A 21,274-nucleotide genomic window follows, 5' to 3' on the forward strand; every position below is an offset into this window, starting at 1 on the left:
CCGAAGTAGAAAGTGCACCTTCCACTTCGGGTTTTACCTAAAAACCGAAGTTAAAAGTGCACAAGGCCTTCCACTTATGGACCTTTAACTTCGGTTTTTAGGTAAAAACCGAAGTGGAAAGTCCACTTTCTACTTCGGTTTTTACCTAAAAACCGAAGTAAAAGGGCTTTATAACCCCTTCCCTAAACTTGAACGGTCATCTTTCTCAAACCCTCCTCTCTCTCTGTGCAAAAAAAACCCCCAAAACCTCCATTAACCACCGTGAGCCAACACCCATTTTCATTCTCCAAACCTTTTTTTTGTTTTTTCTTTATTTCTTGCAACATTTCTACCCTATAAACCGAAATATAGTCCAAAAATCTTTTTTTTTTTTTTTTAGAGAAAAAAAAGCATTTGGCCGTGGGTATTTTCTCCATTTGAAAGTGGTGTTTCTTGCCGGATTTTGACCGGATTTTTCTCATTGTAAGGGGATTTTGAGCTTCAAAACAGGTCTAGATTACTAAAATATGGTTTTGATGATAATTTTTTATTTTTCTATGTTTTTTTTAAAAAAAAATTATTATTCCGAATTTAAAATTAATATAATTAATATTTTATTAATTTTTATAATTATTTGTTTATTTTGTTAGTTTAAATAATGTGATACAAATTAGGTTTATTATAAATATATATATATGTATATTAGTTAATTCTAGAAATTTTGACAATAGATAAATTTGTTTTTTAAATATTTGAAAAAAAATAAATAGCTTGAAGATGATCAAAGTGTTGTTCATTAGTTTCATTAACAAGTTTGATTTTATTTATTTATTGGTTTGATAATTAATTATGTAGTTTACTAATTATGTAATGTTTTAGTAGGGTCGTTGATTGAGTGGTGAACTTTGTTGTTCATTTCGGGTGCATTGAAGATTAATATTGAAGGTTAGTTATTTTTTTTATTTATATTACTACAAGATTTATGTATAAAGATAAGACTAATGTAATCATGCATATTAGATTTAGTGAAAGTTATGTTTGAAAATTAGTGAAGTAGGCTCTGGGAAATTTGCGTGCTGTGGTGATATAAGGATGGATTGATTTATGCTTGATTATTTTGTTTGTTTGTGTTGTTGTTATAGGAAATTTTGAAATTGCGGTATGCTATAGAAACAGAGGATACTCTGCCGAATTTTTAAAAAAATTTATAAGACTAGAACCTAATAATGATAGATTCATCTATGCTTGATTATTGTGTTTGTTTTAAATGGTTTTATAGGTAATTTTGAAATTACGGTATGCTATAGAAACAGAGGATACTCTGCCGAATTTTTTAAAAAATTTATAAGACTAGAACCTAATAATGATGGATTCATATATGCTTGATTATTGTGTTTGTTTGTATTGATTTTATAGGTAATTATGAAATTACGGTATGCTATAGAAACAGAGGATACTCTGTCGACTTTTTTAAAAAATTTATAAGACTAGAACCTAATATAAGTTTTTTTCTAACTTATTAGGAATTGAATATTGTTATTAGTATGGATAAATCATGGATGCTTGAGAGGAGAGAAACATCAAAATTTCAAGATGGATTCAACAAAGTTTTAGAGTTTTGCCTAAAGAATTGTAGTGATCCACAAAAAATTCGTTCTCCTTGTATCGATTGTGGTAATGGAGCAAAGGGCAATATTACCATGATAAAGGATCATGAATTTTGTCGGGGATTTGATATGAGTTATAGTAAATGGTATTGGCATGGAGAATTATTAAATGATGACCCATATCCATTAGGTAGGCGAGGTGTAGATGATTTTGAGAGTAATGATTTTGATGATCATCCTATAGAATTGCTTGATGAAGCACAAGAAGAGTTTTTTCATAATCCAGAAAAATTTGATAGTATGGTTAGAGATGCAGACAGTCAATTGTTCAGTGGTTGCAATAAACTAAGATTGCCCACAATGGTTAAATTTTATAACATAAAAGCAGAAAATGGAGTTAGTGTTAAGTGTTTCAGTCAATTTTTAGCTGCTTTCAAGGAGATTTTGCCGCTAGAAAATTGTTTTCCGGAGTCTACATATGAAGTAAAGAAAACATTAAGTTTGATAGGGTTGAAGTATGGGAAGATTCATGCATGTCCGAATGATTGTATTTTATATCGTAAGGAGTATGCAGTCATGGACGCTTGCCCAGAATGTGGTTTATCACGGTACAAACCTAACAAAAGTAAGGAGATTAGGAAACTTATTCCTTAGAAAGTGCTATGGTACTTACCTTTGATTTCGCGGCTGAAGCGATTATATCGAAGTGCAGAACACTCTAAGAATTTAATATGGCACGAGACTAGACGAGTGAAAGATGGTAAACTCAGGCATCCTGCAGATTCACAGGCCTAGAAGAAGGTAGATGATGGACCCAAAACGGGTATGTTTAAATATTTATACTCGCAAGCGCACGAATCGTATTTATAGAATAGTTTTCGTGTAAGCACGAGGTCGAACCCAAAGGAGTTGTCTAAAATCAAAAGGAAAACTATTTTAAATCAAAAGTAATAAATTCTAACCTAGTTCCAAAGATTGATGAGTTTTAATATTATGAACATAAAATAAAAGATTGAAAAATAAAGCTATTTAAAAGAATGAAAATAAACCAATAATGATTTGACAATAAGTGTTAAAAGAAAAGATTATTAAGATACTAGAATCCACAAAATGTAAGTTTAATAATATTTATTAGTATATTGATTCCCAAGTTTTAGTGATAGTTAAAATAATTTAAACTATCATTTTCCAAAAAGATTTATAATTTTAAACACAAATTTCTTATAAAAAGATAGGATTTTTCTTCACTTTTTTTCAAAATTATAATTTCAAAGCATTTAGTGTAAATCAATCTAATGAAATAACAAATAAATCAATGAACATTATTTATAAGGCAAAACATAATATTTTTGTTCTAAGCATAGATGTGTACAATTTAATGACACACCTTACACAAAGAATATTATGTTTATGCACTAATGAAGAACAAAGTGTAAATATGTTCTAACAATCTAAAATACAAGATATTTAAGATGAAAGAAATATATGAAGAAGAAAAATCCATAGACTTTGTTGCATTACAAGGGAAATCAACATACAACATAAATATTACCTAGTTACAAGTTGCTTCATCATGATCTTAATAATCTTATGAAAAAGATTAGAAGCACATAACTAGAGTAGAAATTACAAAATAAAAGACATACATACTTGCAAAATGCTCTTGAAAAACTCAAATGGAAGAGAGAATGGTAGAGAGAAAATGAGAGAAAAAGATGGTAACCAAAACATTAAGCACCCAAAAATGGTCTTCAAAACCCTTATTTATAGCCAAAATGAGATTATTAAAATAATCAATTTAAATTAATTAAATTGATTAAATTAATAATAATATGGTAAATAGGGGTAAATTATAGGAGTGATGATGATTTTGGGTGAAAAATGTGTAGAAAAGTGGGTAAAAAGGTGGCATTTTTATCATAGGGGACACAAGAGCAAGTTGATGGGCTCAAGGGAATGGTGTACGGTACACCAGGCGGCAGAGCAGGAAATGGGTGGCATGGGCCTAGAAGATGGCTTGGGTCGTGCTATGTGGTGGTGGTGAGATGATTTCTGGGCATGGTTTGGGCCTTGGGGCATTGAGCTGGCCCAAATTGAGATGCTGAAGGAAACCGTGGGGTGCCAGGCGGATTGGAGACAAGTGCATATGAGGAGATGGTTTTGGTGGGTAGCTGCTTGTGAAGGAGAGGCTTGGGGACAGTACGGCTGGGAAGGAGCTGATGCAAGGCTGAATGTGGGCCTGGGCTCTAGCATGGGCCTGGAAAAAATGGGGAAGTGGCAGCTTTGGGTGGCTGGTGTGAGCAGGCCCACAGTGGGCTGGTTGGAGGATGGAAGGCGTGATGTTTGGAGGGCTGGCTTTGGTGTTGCTGAGTTGTGGCATTTGATGATATGTGGAGGAGAAGACTTGCTGGAGGAGAAGGCATGTGACCTTGGTGGGCATTGATGGCCACGGCTGGAGACAGCAAGGGAAGATTGAAAATGGGCCGGGGCTGAGGCATTGGCCCATTTGAAAAATGCCAAATTTCTTGTTATTCTTCACAAAAATGCCATTTTTTTCATCATTTTCATTGCTTTTCAAGAACATAAATTCCCTACAAAATAAATATAAAATAAGTCATAATACAATATTTTCAATTATAAAATAAATAAATTTAATTCTTTGAAAATATTAATTATAACTTAATTATATTTTACATTTAAGTTCAATAATACAACAATTTTTTACCACTAACTAAACTACAATAATTTAAATAATTAAACTACAATATATTACAACAAAATAACTATAAAAACACACAAAAATATATAAAATCAAAATAAACCTAATAAATTCAAAATTACTTAAAAACTTAACAAATCAATTAAAAACTCAAGAATTAAGCAACAATTAGCACATAAAAAGTGGTAAAATAACTCTATTTTGTAGAGTTATCAGTAGATTATATCAATCCAGAATTCAAAAATGAACCAAGACATCTTCGTCTTGGTTTAGCTGCTGATGGAGTAAACCCGCATAGATCTCTTAGTAGTAGGCATAGTTCATGGCCTGTCTTCCTGGTTATGTACAATCTTCCTCCTTGGTTGGTGATGAAAAGGAAGTTCATGATGCTTTCATTAATGATTTTAGGCCCAAAACAACCAGGACATGATATCGATGTTTACTTGGCACCATTAATTGGTGATTTGAAAGAGTTGTATGAAAATGGTGTTGAGGCATATGATGGTTTTAAAAAAGAAGTGTTTAATTTGAAAGCGGTGTTGTTATGGACTGTTAATGATTTTTCAGCATATGGTAACCTATTAGGTTTAAGCACAAAAGGTTACCAAGCTTGTCCAATTTGTTGCACCAACACAAGGGCCCGTCGCTGGTCAAATGGACGCAAAATGTGTTATATGGGTCATAGACGATATTTGCATTTAAGTCATCCTGACAGAAATAAAAATAAAACATTTGACGGTACTATGGAACGAGACATTGCTCCTTTGCCATTGTCAGGTGAGAAAATTCTTAAGGAAGTAGAAAAAATTGACTTTAGGTATGGGACGAAGAATAAAAACAAAAAAGTCAATGGATGTTTTCAAAGAAAATCAATTTTCTTTCAACTTCCTTACTGGAAAGATTTACTCGTTAGACATTGCTTGGATGTCATGCACATAGAAAAAAATGTATGTGAAAGTATAATCGGTACATTACTTGATATCCCAGGTAAAACCAAAGATGGTTTGTCTAGTCGTTTAGATCTTGTTGAAATGGGTATAAGACACCGCTTGGCACCTGAAGAAAAAGGGGCTCGCACATATTTGCCTCCTGCTTGTTTTACATTGTCTAAAGAAGAGAAGCAAGCCGTATGTCAATCATTGGAAGGGATGAAAGTGCCTGATGGTTACTCATCGAATGTTTGAAACTTGGTGTCTATGGAAGATTTGAAGTTAATTGGAATGAAATCACATGATTGTCATATATTAATGCAGCAATTACTTCCAATTGCCATTCGGTCAGTTTTACCAAAAAGAGTTAGAGATAGTGTGACAAGTGTGTGCATCTTCTTTAATCAACTATGCGGAAAAGAATTGGAAATGAAGAAGTTGAATGCATTGCATGATGAAATAGTTGAAACTTTATGCAAGCTTGAAAAATATTTTCCACCATCATTTTTTGACACCATGATACATTTGATGGTCCATTTAGTAAGAGAAGCCAAGTTGTGTGGGCCAGTTTGGGTGAGATGGATGTATCCATTTGAAAGGAATATGAAGGTGTTGAAAGGATATGTACGTAATCACCATCGCCCTGAAGCTTGTATGGTTGAGTTTTATTTAGCAGAAGAAGCTGTGGAATTTTGTTCAGAGTACATGGTTGGAATCGACACAATCGGAATTAGCAAACCACGGAATAACTTGGATGGAGTTGATAGAGGATTATGAGGGAAAGGAACAGTAGTGACCATATCTCGTGCAGAATTAGATCAAGCTCATTTAGTTGTGTTGGAAAACAATCCCGAAGTTCAACCATATATAACGTAAGTTATAGATTTAATAAACATTATGCTCATTTTTATGTATAATTGAAATTTTAATATGTTGTACTTTGTATTGTAGTGAGCACATGGAGTTATTACAATCAATGATTCCCAACAAGGTTAAAAATAAACAGAAATGGATTATAGATGAGCATAATAAAACATTTAGTCGATGGTTGAAAAATATTATTCTAGCAAGGTTGGGAGAAGAAAACCATGGAGTGTCGACAGAGTTAAAACGCATATCATTTGGACCAAGTGTTCATGTAATAAAGCACCATGCTTACATTGTTGGAGGAAAAAGATTTCACACAAAGTCACGAGATGATGCTCGAATGGTTCAAAATAGTGGAGTAAGTATTGTGGCAGAAGCAGTGCATTTCGCTAGTGCAAAAGACAATAATCCAGTTGCTGGTACTATGGCATATTATGGGGTTGTTGAAGAAATATGGGAGCTTGATTATTCCTTATTTCAAATTCCTCTGCTCAAGTGTTCTTGGGTGGAAAACAATGTTGGGGTTAGAATTGATGAACTTGGATTCACTTTGGTTGATTTAAGTAAGAAAGGTCACAAGAATGATCCTTTCATCATGGCTACCCAAGCAAAATAAGTGTTTTACATAACTGATCCTGCTGATGATAAATGGTCAATTGTTTTACGAACCCTGGAAAGGCAGTTTATAGAAGATGAAAATGACGAAGAAAACGATGATTTGTTTCATGACAATTTTATTGTTGGACAACCAATACATGAGCAAGTTGAGAAAATCCATGATTTCCATGAAGATGATGATGATGGGGAATACATTAGAAATGATATTAGAGACGGAATATGGGTAGATTGTGGATCAACCAAGAAAAGAAAAAAGAAAAGAAAATGTGTCCAGTGAGTAATGTATTCATTTTTATGTTAAATATGTATTATTTATGTCATAATTGTAACGTTAATTCTTGTTTATGTGCAGATGACAATTTCTGAAGGGGAGAACACACCAAATAGGCGAGGCCCAACAAAGAAGAACAATATCAATAATCAAAAAGCTAAGGGAATAAAGAGAAATATTCAGTTTAATGATAAAGGTCAACCTATAGGGAAAGCATATAGTGAGATGCAATCGTACCTTGGAGTTAAAACTAGGAGAAGGGTCTCTCTCAATTATAAGGATTGGAGACAAGTCCCACAAGAATTGAAGAATAGAATATGGGAGGATGTGTATGTAAGAAAATATTTTAATTACTTTAATATATTGATCATTTTCATGAATTACTTTGCATTTCATTAATCATTTTCTTTCTATTTCAGGGTGCCTTTAACATTCCAGAAAATTGGAAACCAGAATTAATGAAAAGTGCGGGAAGAATGATTAGAGATTTTAAGACCAACATCACTAGTGACTACATCTACCCTTTGGCAGAAGACGGTCTGATAGATGAACTCCAAATCCTTCCTAAGAAATATCCAGAACTTGACCTAGAAGATTGGAGGACATTTGTTAGCCACCATTTATCTCCTGAGTTTATGGTACTATTATGTATATGATTTATTAGTTTTGAAATACTAATAATTGCTTAAAAACTTATTGTTACCTATTTAATGTAGGCTTTGCGGGAAGCACAACGTGAAAGAGCTCTCAAATATACTTCGAGGCATCGTACATCTCGTAGAGGGCTTGCCAATGTTAGAGAGGACCTGGTGAGTAATTCGCATCACTATTTTATAACTGTCAACCTGTTATGAAGAATATTGCACTCACCAACTTTAATTAATTGTTGTATGTTGTAGAAAACTAAACTAGGTGTGGCAGATGTAGAACGGTACCAAGTTTGGATAAGAGCACGAGAAAAGAAGAAGGTTCTTGTCGCAGATTTGGACAAAAAAATTGAAGCAAGAATTGTAAGTGGTTTCAAGCAAGTATTTTAAAGTAATTTAGGAATGATAAAGTTCTTATAAGTCACTAATATAAGTGACCGCTGGTTTGTTCCACAGAATGAGCTGAAAGAAAAAGTTAGTAGTGGAGAAATCATTGCAAAGGGTCGGAATGACATATTAACGCAAGCTTTAGGGACACCTGAGCACCCAGGGCGTGTTAGAGCACTTGGGTATGATATTATTTTTTATTTGTTGCATTTAACTTAATTCTATAATATTTTAGTTTTAAAATAAATTTGGTTGATTATTGTAGGTCGTTTGCGAAGATTTCGTCCGTCTTTGGAAGAAAAATAAAAATAGCAATAGAAATGGCTGATGTTGTTAGTAAGAAAGATGCAGAAATTGCGAGGCTCAGAGCAGAACTTAAAGTTTTAGAGGAGGAAAAAGCTAAACAAGCAGGTGGGATAGATGATATGGATGAACACGACAATGATGACGAGCAGAGCGACGAAGAATACCACACACCGTACATGCAGGATGTGTTACTTTGTTCGGATAATATTCATAATGTGGTGGCAGAGGGTGTTATCATTGATGGCGTGGGTCCACTGACTATTCATGGTGTTCAACTGACAGACGAATACGCGAGGGTGAGAGTCACCAAAATGTTACAAGAGGATGGTGAAATCCCATGTTCTGTTGGGGAGATACACTATGTTCGAGATACTTATGACGCATTCCTTCCTTGGCCAAAAGATTTAATTATGACTGACCAGGTATAAACAAATTCATTAATTTGTTACCTATTAAAATATTTGTTGGTCCATTATTTTAATATTATTTTTACTTGATGTTGCGTAGAGTCCTCTAAAAAAGAAACCTCCTATGTCAAAAAGTTCATCCAAGGATAAGACGAACCGTAATTCTTTGACTAGCCCACATCTGTCATCAGCTGGGTCTCACGTCAATCCAGAAAACACTCTGACCAAAGGCCAACCATTTGCCGATCACATCATGAATCACATCCATGTTAGCCTTCAGTTTATGGTGAGAGAATTTTGCAGAGTTAAGGGAATAAACTCAGTCGTCTCCATTCAAGTGGACCCATCATTCATGAATCGCGAGTCAATCTTCCTAACTTCAGAGGATGTGGAACAAGTTGCTACCTTGCATATGATTGGAGGCTCAGCAATGATATTCGGATTAAGGTATCCCTTAAACTAATTCTTTGGAATGATAGGAATTTAGAATCAGTTATGAGTACTGCTCTGTGATCTGTTGAAAATTTTCATAGACATTGAATGTTTACAGGTTTGGGAAGTCCTATTTATAGGGGAAACTCTGCCGAAATTTTTCAAAATATTTAACACTAAAGAAAATTTTGCAGATGCATTTGGGAGTCTCTATTTCCAAATCAGCATGTCTATTACAAGTTTTATGACATTGAACGTCTTAGCATTAATAATATTAACGATGTAGAGCGATCAACCATTGACTTGGCGGATTGGTTGATGACCATGGATAGAGTTGGTCAACTTTACTTTATACCTTGGACCATACGGTAAGAAATAGTGTAAACTTTTCTTATTTTATTAGTCATATATTAAAAATTTAATTATTTTACTTAACATACGCTTATTATTTTAGGGAACATTGGATGTTGGTGATTGCTATGCCAAAAGGAAAAATCGTGTTCTTAGATCCATTGAAATCACACAAACGTCCTGAAGAAATTGATTCAATGATAATGAGGTAAGTTTTAAATTTTTTAAAATATTTCTTAATATGCAACAAATATTACATGTTACTACATTTTAATAACTTTTGTTAATTTTCTTTTTAAATAGTGCATATTATAGGGCTTCTTCCAATGAATTACTCGGCAATCCCACAAAGATATTCAATGTTACATGTCCAAGACAACCACAAAGTCATGAATGTGGTTTTTATGTCTTGAAGTACATTAGAGATCTTGTACGGGCATCAAATGCAATGACTACCCTAAAAGAAAAAGTAAGTTCATTTTTTATAATTTATTTGCTATCGATAAACTATGAAATTAATTTATATTTATTAATTTTACAGTTTGGTGGGAAGACGCAATATTGTGAGATTGCAGACCTCTTGCCAATCCAACATGAATGGTTAGGCAAATTGATGACATACATTTATCAGTAAGCCTATTTTGTTTAGTTGTAAGTTTAGTCTTTTGTAAATGTATTAATGTTAAGGCTGGTTATCTTACTTAAGTACTTGTATTTTATATGCTTATGTACAATATTTTTAATTAATAAAAGTTATTATATTTTCATTCAAAAAAAATTCTTAACCAATTTCAATTGTAAAAATATATATAATTGTAATATCATATAATTAAATCGTTGAAAAATAATTAGGCCAAAAAAAAATATTAATTAGATCAATTAAATAAAATTAGGCCAAAATATATATATATATAAATAGAAACCGTCCATTTAAAAATAATCAGAAATATATATTAAATAAAAAAGGCGGGCATGTAGAGTCCAAGAACTTTACTTAGCTAATTGTTTAGTAGTATTATAGTATGTTTAAGTGTTATCTTTGTTACTATGGATTTTTGGTTCAGACCGGGAGTTATTTGGACACTCATAGTAGTACTTATAGATTTTCTAAGTTTAACCTATAGTTTAAGAATATTAAGTATAACCTAAGGTTTGATTAATGTGTCTGATATTAAGGATTATATTATTATATTATAAGGTTTAGACATCAACCAATAGGATTTTAAGCACATGTTTTGAATGGTAATTAAGGATTAAGTATTTTTTAGGATTAAATTAAATAAGGGTAAAAGTTTGAATGTATAGGGTCAGTCAGCAGCTTTGAGCACGTTGAGGGCTTAGTCAAGGCTGTTTACTCCATTCAAACTCAGCTAAAAATGTGTAAATTCGTGTTTAAATATTCAGCGTATGCCGATATATCGCAGCACGTAGATACGGAAAACACGAATCGATGCACGGTCGCCTCGGGAACAAAGGTCCAGGCGATATATCGCCTATAGGGGGCGATATATCGCCTCCACCAGCATGTTTTCAAATACATTTGAATTCTTTTCCCTTCAGCCATTCAAACTCCTTCAACAGTCCAGCATCTTCTGAACGAGTCTTCAGCCTCTGCTGAACGATTATTCAAATGATTTTCACTTAAAAAGCCATTATTTTTATTCAAGTAAAATCAAGATATTTTCATTCCCAAACTCTATAAATAGGACCTAGTACCCAGCCATTATTCACCATTTGCTCTAAGTTCAGAGGCTGCTAGTGTTAAGTGAGTGTGAGAGTGTAAACACTTGGTTTGGGGAAAAACTATAAGCTTAAACATCATAAGCTTATCAAACACTTTGGGAAGTGAGTTCTATAGTATTTCGGTGAAGGTTAGATTGATCTTGCAATCTTTGAGGTAAACCCAAAACTCTAGTTCTTTTCTGTATTTTTATGTTATTTCCTTTCTCAAAACCTTCTACTCAGTCCCCTAACCTTATTCTTATTTTGGTTAGGGAATCCAATCTTTTAAGCATATAAGTCGGTAAGTATGTTTTCTATGGTTTAGTCTTTCCATCTCTTTCATTTCATCTCCTTTCTTTAGACTTACTCTTTCTTATGGTTTTAGGAGTGTTCCAACAATCCCAACTCAGTCCATAATCTCGGTAACTTTGGTAAGGAAATAGGCTAGAATCAACATGTTATGTGATTATGTTATCTATATGTTTTATGTTATTAAAAGTGTTATGATATATGTGTATGTTTGTAGGCTTGGGCATATGACCCATATGACTAACAAGACCCCAAATGGGTTATGGGCATATGACCTACTTAGCTAGTAGGACCCCACTAATCCCATGGGCATATGCTTGTTTAGTCTATGGGACCCCAAGTAATAATGGCCATTATAATAAGTGTATGTTATATGTATTATAAGTCCTTATGTTTTCTTATGAAATTATGTATGTGACTTTGTGTTAGATTTTCCTTACTGGGCATTAGGCTCACTCCTTTCTGTTTATGTGCAGGAAAATAAGTTTAGAGGCGGAAAGATTCGTGACGCTTGGAGAATGTGTATCGATGATGAATGGAGTCAAGGGGCCGAGCGTTATTCGATTCGAGGATATAGTCTCCTTTTATGTTTTTATGGTTTTTATGTGTATTTTTCCGCATTATGATGTAATGTCTTTTATTTTAAACCATGTTTTGTTTTAAAAACAATGGGATCCCATAATCCTTCTTAGTATTCTATTTCTTTGTAAATAACTCTTATTTTTCAAGTTACTCAATAAATTATGGTATTTTTGTAAAAATGTAAGTTTTATGTATAGTTTTGATAATGGTCCAATTAGTCTAGATTAGTGGGTCATTACAGGGCACTTTCTACTTCGGTTTTTAGGTAAAACCGAAGTAAAAGGTCTACTTTCTACTTCGGTTTTACCTAAGAACCGAAGTAGAATGTCCCCTTTTACTTCGCTTCTTAGGTAAAACCGAAGTAGAAAGTAGACCTTTTACTTCGGTTTTACCTAAAAACCGAAGTAGAAAGTAGCCTTTTTACTTCGGTTTCACCTAAAAACCGAAGTAGAAAGTGTTGAGGATGGTAGCGTATATTCACTTTCTACTTCGGTTATTATGTAAAACCCGAAGTAGAAAGTGGGGATTCTACTTCGGTTTTTAGCTAGTTTTTACTTCGCTCCGAACTATTGCGGTTGCGAATTTTAGCGAAAACCGAAGTAAATCAAGCTTAAAAACTGAAGTAAAAGCCCCTTTTCCTTGTTGTGTGACTTGTCTAGCTAGCAAGCCCCAATAATTTATGGGCATATGACTTTCTTGGCTAGCACGCCCCACAAATCTAATGGGCATATGACTTGCTTAGTTAACAAGCCCCAAGTAGAATAATGGCCATTGTAGTAGTATAATACATATGTTTATAGTGTATGTTTATGATATGTTTACAGTATATGTTTATGATATGAATTAGGTATATGTTTTATGTTGTTAGTAGTTTTTCCTTGCTGGGCATTAGGCTCACACCTTTTCTTTTAGTGTGATGCAGGAAAATAGATACAAAGGCGGAAGGATTCTTGGAAGCTAGGTGTGTGTGTTGAGGTGAATGGAGTGGATGGGCCGCGTGTCAATTCGAGGACAACGTTTTTTTTTCTTTAGTCTCTTTGAATTATGTTTTTATGTATTTTCCGCATTTAGCTTTGTAAAAAAGTTCATTTAAAGTTTATGTATTATTTTAAAACAATGAGCTCATTTATGTATTACAAATATTACTTTACAGTTTTCAATAAAGTTATGAATTTTTTTTCTCATGTATGTTCTCATCAAAGTAGTAGTTATATCTAGTAAGTTTAATGATCTAAGTCTCAGAATAGTTTGGTCATTACAATAAGTTAGTCCTATGATTAGTCAGTGCATAGGATTTACACTGACTTGCCAATCTACGCTATGATCTACTTACACATTGTAGAGTTATGTTCTTTCTAGAAGAAAGGTGGAAAAAAGAAAAAAGGTGGACAAAACAATAACCCCAAGCCTGCAAAGGCTGCAAAGAGGAGACAACCAAATGCACAGACACCTAAGGGGAAGAATAAGAAAAGCAAGAAAGGTAAAGATAAGTGCTTTCACTGCAAAGAGAAGGGGCATTGGAAACATGATTTCCCCAAGTTTCTAGCAGCAAAAAACAAAGGTAATGATTATAGTTCATTTATCTTAGAAACATGTGTTTTAGAGAATGATATATGTGTTTGGATTATTGATTCTGGATCTATCAACCATGTTTGCAACTCTTTACATCTTCTTGAATCGTGGGAGGAAGTGGAAGAAGGATGCTTAAAGCTTAGAATTGGAAACGAAGCATTCCTTGAGGTCCAAGCTAGAGGAAAAGCTCGTCTGAAGTTCGGAAATAATTACTTAATTTTAGATGATGTATTTTTTATCTAGATTTTAGTAGAAATTTAATTTCAGTTTCCATGTTGCAGTTAGAACAATTTGTTATGACTTTCACAAGTTCTAATATATCTATTTCTTTCAATGGATCACAATTGTGTATTGCATGTTTGAAAAACGGGCTTTATATCCTGTGACCTAACGAACCCCTCGCTCTTAACTATGATTTATTCAAAGTAGCTAAACCTAGGACCAATAAACTACAAAAGACTGATAACGATAATTTGACATATTTATGGCACTTGAGACTAGGTCACATTTGCTATGATAGGATTCAAAGACTTCCAAAGGACAAGGCCTTTAAGGGAACTCACCTTAGGTGAATTACCTGTCTATGAATCCTGTCTAGAAGGAAAACTGACCAAGCATCCATTCTCTACAAAGGGTGGTAGGGCCAAAAAATCACTTGGACTTGTGCATTCAGATGTTTGTGGACCTTTGAATGTACAAGCCAGTGGTGGTTTTGAGTATTTTGTCACTTTCATTGAAGATTACTCTAGATACTCATGTCTTTACCTAATGCATAGGAAAATCAAAAACATTTTCAAAGTTTAAGGAATTCTTAGCAATGGCTCATAACCAATTAGTTAAAACGTTTGCGATCTGATAGGGGTGGAGAATATTTGGATATGCAGTTTCAAGATCATTTAACTAAACTTGGGATTTTATCACAACTTACTATCCCAGGTACTCCGCAACAAAATGGTGTAGTAAAACGCCGGAACATAACTTTATTGGGAATGGTAAGATGCATGCTTAGTTACTCAACTCTACCAACTTCATTCTGGGGACAAGTAATTGAAATCGCGAACGATATTCTCAATGTCGTGCTGTCTAAATCAATCCCCAAAACACCTTTAGAATGCTAGAATGGTCGTGAAGCTAGTTTATGCCATTATAGATTCTGGGGCTGTCCCTCCCACGTCTTTAGGAAAAAGGTAGGAAAGCTAGAACCGCGAACTGAATTTTGCATGTTTTTCGGATACCCTAAAGGTACTCGGGGTGGACTTTTCTACAGTCATTCAAAAAACAAAGTGTTTACTTCTACTAATGCTACTTTTCTGGAAAATGACTATGTCCAAAACTTCAAACAACACAACAAAGTAGTTTTAGTGGGGATGGATAAAGAATTAACTCCAACCAATGTTCCATCATCATCAATGCAAGTTGATGATGAAATTCCCACTCTTCATGTCCAACCATCGCAAGTCAATTTAAATGAAGATAGTACCATAGTTCCTGAGCAAACAGCCACATAGCCTCGTCGTAGTAAGAGGGTTTCTAGGAACCCAGTTCGCTATGGTTTGGATGGTGAAACCAATATGTTTGTTGGTGACACTGGTGATGATGATCTGTTGTCCTTCAAACAGGCAATGGCTAGCCCTGAAAAGAAACTATGGCTCGAATCCACGAAGCAGGAAATTGAGTCCATGTACTCAAATTCCGTCTAGGATCTTGTGGAAGCACCTAGTGACTTTAGGGAAATTGGGTGCAAGTGGATCTACAAGAAGAAACGAGCTGTTGATGGAAATATCGAGACTTGTAAAGCTCGATTAATGGCAAAAGGTTATACATAAAGAGAAGGCGTGGACTATGAGGAAACTTTTAGTCTGGTAGCCATGCTCAAGTCCATTCACATCCTTCAATCCATAGCAGCCGCTCTCGACTACGAGACATGGAAAATGGACGTCAAGAAAACTTTTCTCAATGGGAAGCTTGATGAAGTCATTTATATGGATCGAACAGAAGGTTTTAAAGTAGCTGGACAAGAAGGAAAAGTTTGCAAGTTGAATAAGTCCATTTATGGACTTAAGCAAGCTTCTTGTTCCTGGAATCTTAGGTTTGATGACATAATCAAAACCTATGGCTTTGAACAAAATATGATGAGCCTTGTGTTTACCAACTGAAGGCAAATCAAATAGTGGTATTCCTGGTTCTTTATGTAGATGATATCTTACCCATTGGAAACAATGTTAAGAAATTGCCAGATGTGAAGAATTGGCTGAGCACTCAATTCCAGATGAAGGATTTTGGTGAACCAAGTTATGTTCTAGGTATCCAGATCATTAGGGATAGAAAGAACATACTCTTAGCTCTATCTCAAGCATCTTACATAGATAAAGTGCTTGAACGATTCTCAATGACAAATTGCAAGAAAGGACGTTTACCGTCCTGCCATGGAATTCATCTTTCAAAGAAGCAGTCTCCCCAGACTCCTGAAGAGGAAGATTTAATAAGAAAAGTTCCATACGCATCTGCAATTGGAAGTTTGATGTATGCCATGTTGTGTACTAGACCAGATATTTGCTATGCAATAGGAGTAGTGAGCAGGTATCAGTCAAACCCAGGACCGGAACATTGGATAGCAGTGAAGCATATCCTGAAGTATTTAAGGTGGACTAGGGATTATATGTTAGTCTACAAGGGTGGTGTTCTGAACCCTGTAGGCTACACTGATTCAGATTTTCAGACTGATGTCGATAACAGGAGGTCTACTTCTAGAATGGTGTTTACTCTTGGGGTTGGAGCTGTGATATGGAGTAGCGTAAAGCAGTCTGCAATCTCAGATTCCACCATGGAGGCTGAGTACGTAGCCACGTCAGAAGTAGCTAAGGAAATAGAAGTTTTATTCGGATCTTGGTGAAATTCCAGAAATGGAAACCGCTTGTGTTGTTTTGTGACTATACAAGAGCGATAGCTAACTCGAAAGAACCTCGTAGTCATAAGAGGAGTAAGCATATAGAAAGGAAGTATCACATAATTCAAGAATATGTGGCCAGAGGAGATGTGAAGGTTATGAAGATTACATCTGAAGATAATCTTCTAGATCCGTTTACAAAGACACTACTAGAAGCTATATTTGATAAGCATATCAAGAAAATGGGATTAGTATAATTAAGACATTAGTTTCAATTAGTGCAAGTGGGAGTTTGTTGGGGTTTTATGCCCTAATTAAAACTCAATTTCTTTGTAATCTCATTTATTATAAATAAAAGAATAGAAATCATTTTTTGACTTGGTCAATCACTTTGCTCACATGTTTTATTTTCATGATTATTTGTTTAATATAAACTTCTATTAAATCTTGAGCATGTAGCTAATCGTATTTATAATGATGTAATCACAATGGAATATAAATATGATTATATGTTCAAAATAAGTTAGTCCTAAAATTAGTCAGTGCCCAGGATTTACATTGACTTGCCAATCTACAATATGATCTACTTACACATTGTAGTGTTATGTTCTTTCCAGAACATTAGCAAAGTAGATAAGATCACATGTATTTGTTACATCAGACTAAACCGATATTGACAGTTGATAGGATAAGTAAACATACCGTTATCATCTATTCTAGTCATATCATATAGTTGATCATATGTCAATTCAATCTTAATTCTAAGTGGTTAGTATTGTAATTGATTGTATTATTTGAGTTCTTTGACTTGTTCGTTACCAACTTACCCTACGGACTAGCCAATACTTACAGCTTGGGAACTCGGTAGTATAATTGAGTGGGAGTGTTAATTATAGATATGAACATCTACGGCTTCTGATGAAGAAGTAAAATGATGGTTTCCTTTTATTTTGGTTCAAGGTGCTAAATGATAGAGATCTCATTTCAGTAATTAATATTAGTTTACTGAAATATCATTTACATGGAACTAAGTGTTTTAAGGATAAAATACAATGAGAGGTAAACTAGTATTTTAGTCATATCTCATTGTAGACTGTCTATAGAGGATTGAGTGAGAATTATGGTTGTAATAATGGATAATTAATAGCGTATCTATATTTGTTATAGAGCGTTCTATGAATTCAAGAGTGCAATTCCAAGTCTTTAGAGGAGTCGCGAGGAATTAATAAGTTAGTAAATTTATTTTTTAGATTTATGATAACTATTGGGGCTAGATTTCATAGACCCATGATCCCCACCGTACCTGGGATAAAATCATCTAGACATTCTCAATTAATTTATTTAATTATCAATTAGAATTATCAAAGTTGACCAGGTCAATATTGGATAGTTTCACAAAGTTATGTAATTTAGAGAAGAAAAGAAAAATTATAGTAGATTTATTAATTAAGATAAATTAATATCTAAAATAATAAATAAGTTTAAATCAAGGTTCAAATTATAAATAATTAATTTAATAAATGATTTAAATAATTTTTTAATTAATTAAATCAATAGAAAATAATACATGCATTGATTTTAAGTCCAATAGGCTTATAATCAAATGGGAAAATTCACGGGCCTAAAGCCCATGATAATTTTGACCAAGGGCTATTAATTGACTATTATTTTATTGATTTTTTAATTAAATAAATGACCTAATTGAGTCTATAAATGGAAGTTAAGAGAGAGTTGAAAACAGAAGTCAAAACAAAGATGATAGATACTAGTTTTCTGATAGGTTTTAGATTATCTCTAAACATAAGTAATTTTCTATGCCTTATTGTTCTTTTCTCTTCTTCTCTTTGTATCAATCTCATGTGTTGAGAATTTTTCACTCTAGTCTAGGTGATTCCAAGGATACTTTGGAAGGCTGTGAAGAAAATTGAAGATCGGTTTAGTATCTTGGTAATACTCTGTGACAAAAATGATACAAGGGTTAGAGAAACTGAAGGAATGACTCATTCATTCTGCTATGTATAATGTAAGTGTTCTTATCATTATTTCTCTATGAATTCAATTTTAGAGACATGCTCTAGGTTGTCTCATATTAACTTGTTTAATATTAGATCTAAATGAAAATAAATAAAGATCATGTATAAGTTTTCCCAACAAGTTGCTCATTCATTAGCTAGAGCTTCTTGTTTTCAAGTTGATCGTAGTAATAGTGGGGGGTTGTTCCCACTGACTTATTGTCTTTGTTGTTGGATGAAGCTTTGATTTAATGAAGTTTCTCATTTTATTAAGAAAAAAGTTCTCATATAAAAAATGTGTATATATAGACCTTATCTTCTTGATAAATAAAGCATGGAATTATTCTTGTGTGTCAATTTAATCTACGTGATTTTGTTCATTACATGAGTACGATGAAAATCTTCTTCATATATAAGTTACAAAAAATTGTAAGATTAGTATAATCTAGATTCATTAATAATCCTAATATGTGGAATAAAACTGTATAGGATTGTCACAAAGAAAATAAAGGAGATGGATAAATTATACCTCCAGCCATTGATTTGATAATCTCGATCTAAAATATTTAGATCTGTAAATGAAAAAGAAAAGAGTATTAGTGAGGGTAATGGACTTCCAAGCTCTCACTAGCTCTTTAGATGGAGTATGAAAATGAGCAATGAGCTTGGGGACCAGAACTCTATATTTATATAGGTGAGACCTTCCATCAAGGACTCTGCTACAATTAATGTTAGAATATTTGACAATCAATAGGATATGAAGTATTAGGTAACTCAATATTGAGTAACTACTTTAAATGCTGACCATATTGAGAATATCTGTCAATTAATCTCAATATTGACTTTAATCATAATTAATTAGAATTGTGGTTATTGGTATTTCTAATTAATATAATAATATATTCTAACGTTCTCCCACTTGGTTTGCATTTAAACTGAAGTACCACTTAAGCCCAATGATTATCCTTGTTAGGCAACAAACACATGAATCATAGTGACTGGTCCTCTTTTATGACGAGTATTATCTTCCATGTGTTGCAATGTATTTATTACTCAACAATAAACTTTATGTGGCGATGTAAGTTAATGAATGAACCCTATGTTTATTCAGGGCCTATGCAGATAAAATTTTCTCAAATAAAATTAAATTGCACATAAATATGAGAAAACATCAAAATAAGAGTTTCATTGATAATAACTTCAGTTGTACAATAAAAACTACATAAGGGAACCAAGTCCCATGTTCACTACATGATCCTTGAATTTATAAGGGGGCAAGCCTTTTGTCAAAGAATCAACTATCATCAATTTAGTGCTTATGTGTTGAATGACCACTTTATTTTCTTTAACACGTTCTCTAACAACTAAGTACTTAATGTTGATGGGCTTGCTTCAACTACCACTTTTGTTATTCTTAGCCATGAATGCAGCTGAATTGTCACAAAACATTTTCAATGGCCTAGAAATAGATTCTACAACTCTAAGGCCTAAAATAAAAATCTTTAGCCATACACCATGCGATGTAGCCTCAAAACAGGAAACGAACTCGACCTCCATAGTAGAAGTAGCGTTTAATGTCTGTTTGGTACTCCTCCATGACACAGCTTGACCAACAAACATAAACACGTAACGAGAGCTTTGATTTACATGAGTGAACACAACCAGCAAAGTCTGAATCTAAGTAGTCAACTACTTCCATATTTTTGGTTCGTCTGAATATCAGTTTGTTATCCTTAGTACCTTGGAGGTACCTCAACACTTTCTTCGCAGCTCTCCAGGGGTCTAATCTCAGGTTACTCTGGAACCTTCCTAACATTCCGATAACAAATGCAATGTCTGGTCTTGTGCACACTTGAGCATACATTAAGCTTCCAACAATAGAAGCATAGAGGATTTTCTTCATTTCTGCCATTTCAAAATCATTCTTTAGACTCTAGCTCAAATTTAATTTATCACCCTTAACAATAGGAGCAACACCTGGAGAACAATCCTTCATCTGAAATCTCTCTAAAACTTTTTGATGTAGGTTTCTTGAGATAAACCTAAGATACCTTGATGCCTGTCTCAATAGATCTTAATGTCAATAACATAAGATGCATCACCTATATCCTTTATCTCAAAGTTCTTCAAAAGGAATTGTTTCACCTCATGGAGAAAACCTTTATCATTGGTTGCAAGTATAATATCTTCCACATATAAAACAATAAAACAAATCTTACTCCCAGTGATCTTCTGGTATATACATTGATCCATGACGTTCTCTTCAAATCCAAAGGAAGAGATGACGTCATGGAATTTCAATGCCTTAATGGCTCGGATATCCTGATAGGTCAAGGCTCCATCCATTCTTAACTGAAAATGTAGGGGCTAAAACATTAGCTAATAACATAAACATAAACACTTACATTGGCGGTTAGATTCGGAGCTTATGCGTGTGTATCAAGAGGAACTTCATGCATATGAATTGTTTCTCTAATACCAACTAAAATGACCCAACTATTTCTAAGACCTTGGATCATTAAAACTACAAGACATAGCTACTATTTTGGGAAACGTACATAAGAAATAACTTAACTTTGTTTAGAACCCTAAAATATTGTACCAATACAAAATAAGTTAAAAATATAAAATAAAATGTAATATGGTATGGGATCCCATTGTTTATAAAAC

Source organism: Humulus lupulus, chromosome 3, assembly GCF_963169125.1.
Source record: "Humulus lupulus chromosome 3, drHumLupu1.1, whole genome shotgun sequence".
NCBI classification, from domain to species: domain Eukaryota; kingdom Viridiplantae; phylum Streptophyta; class Magnoliopsida; order Rosales; family Cannabaceae; genus Humulus; species Humulus lupulus.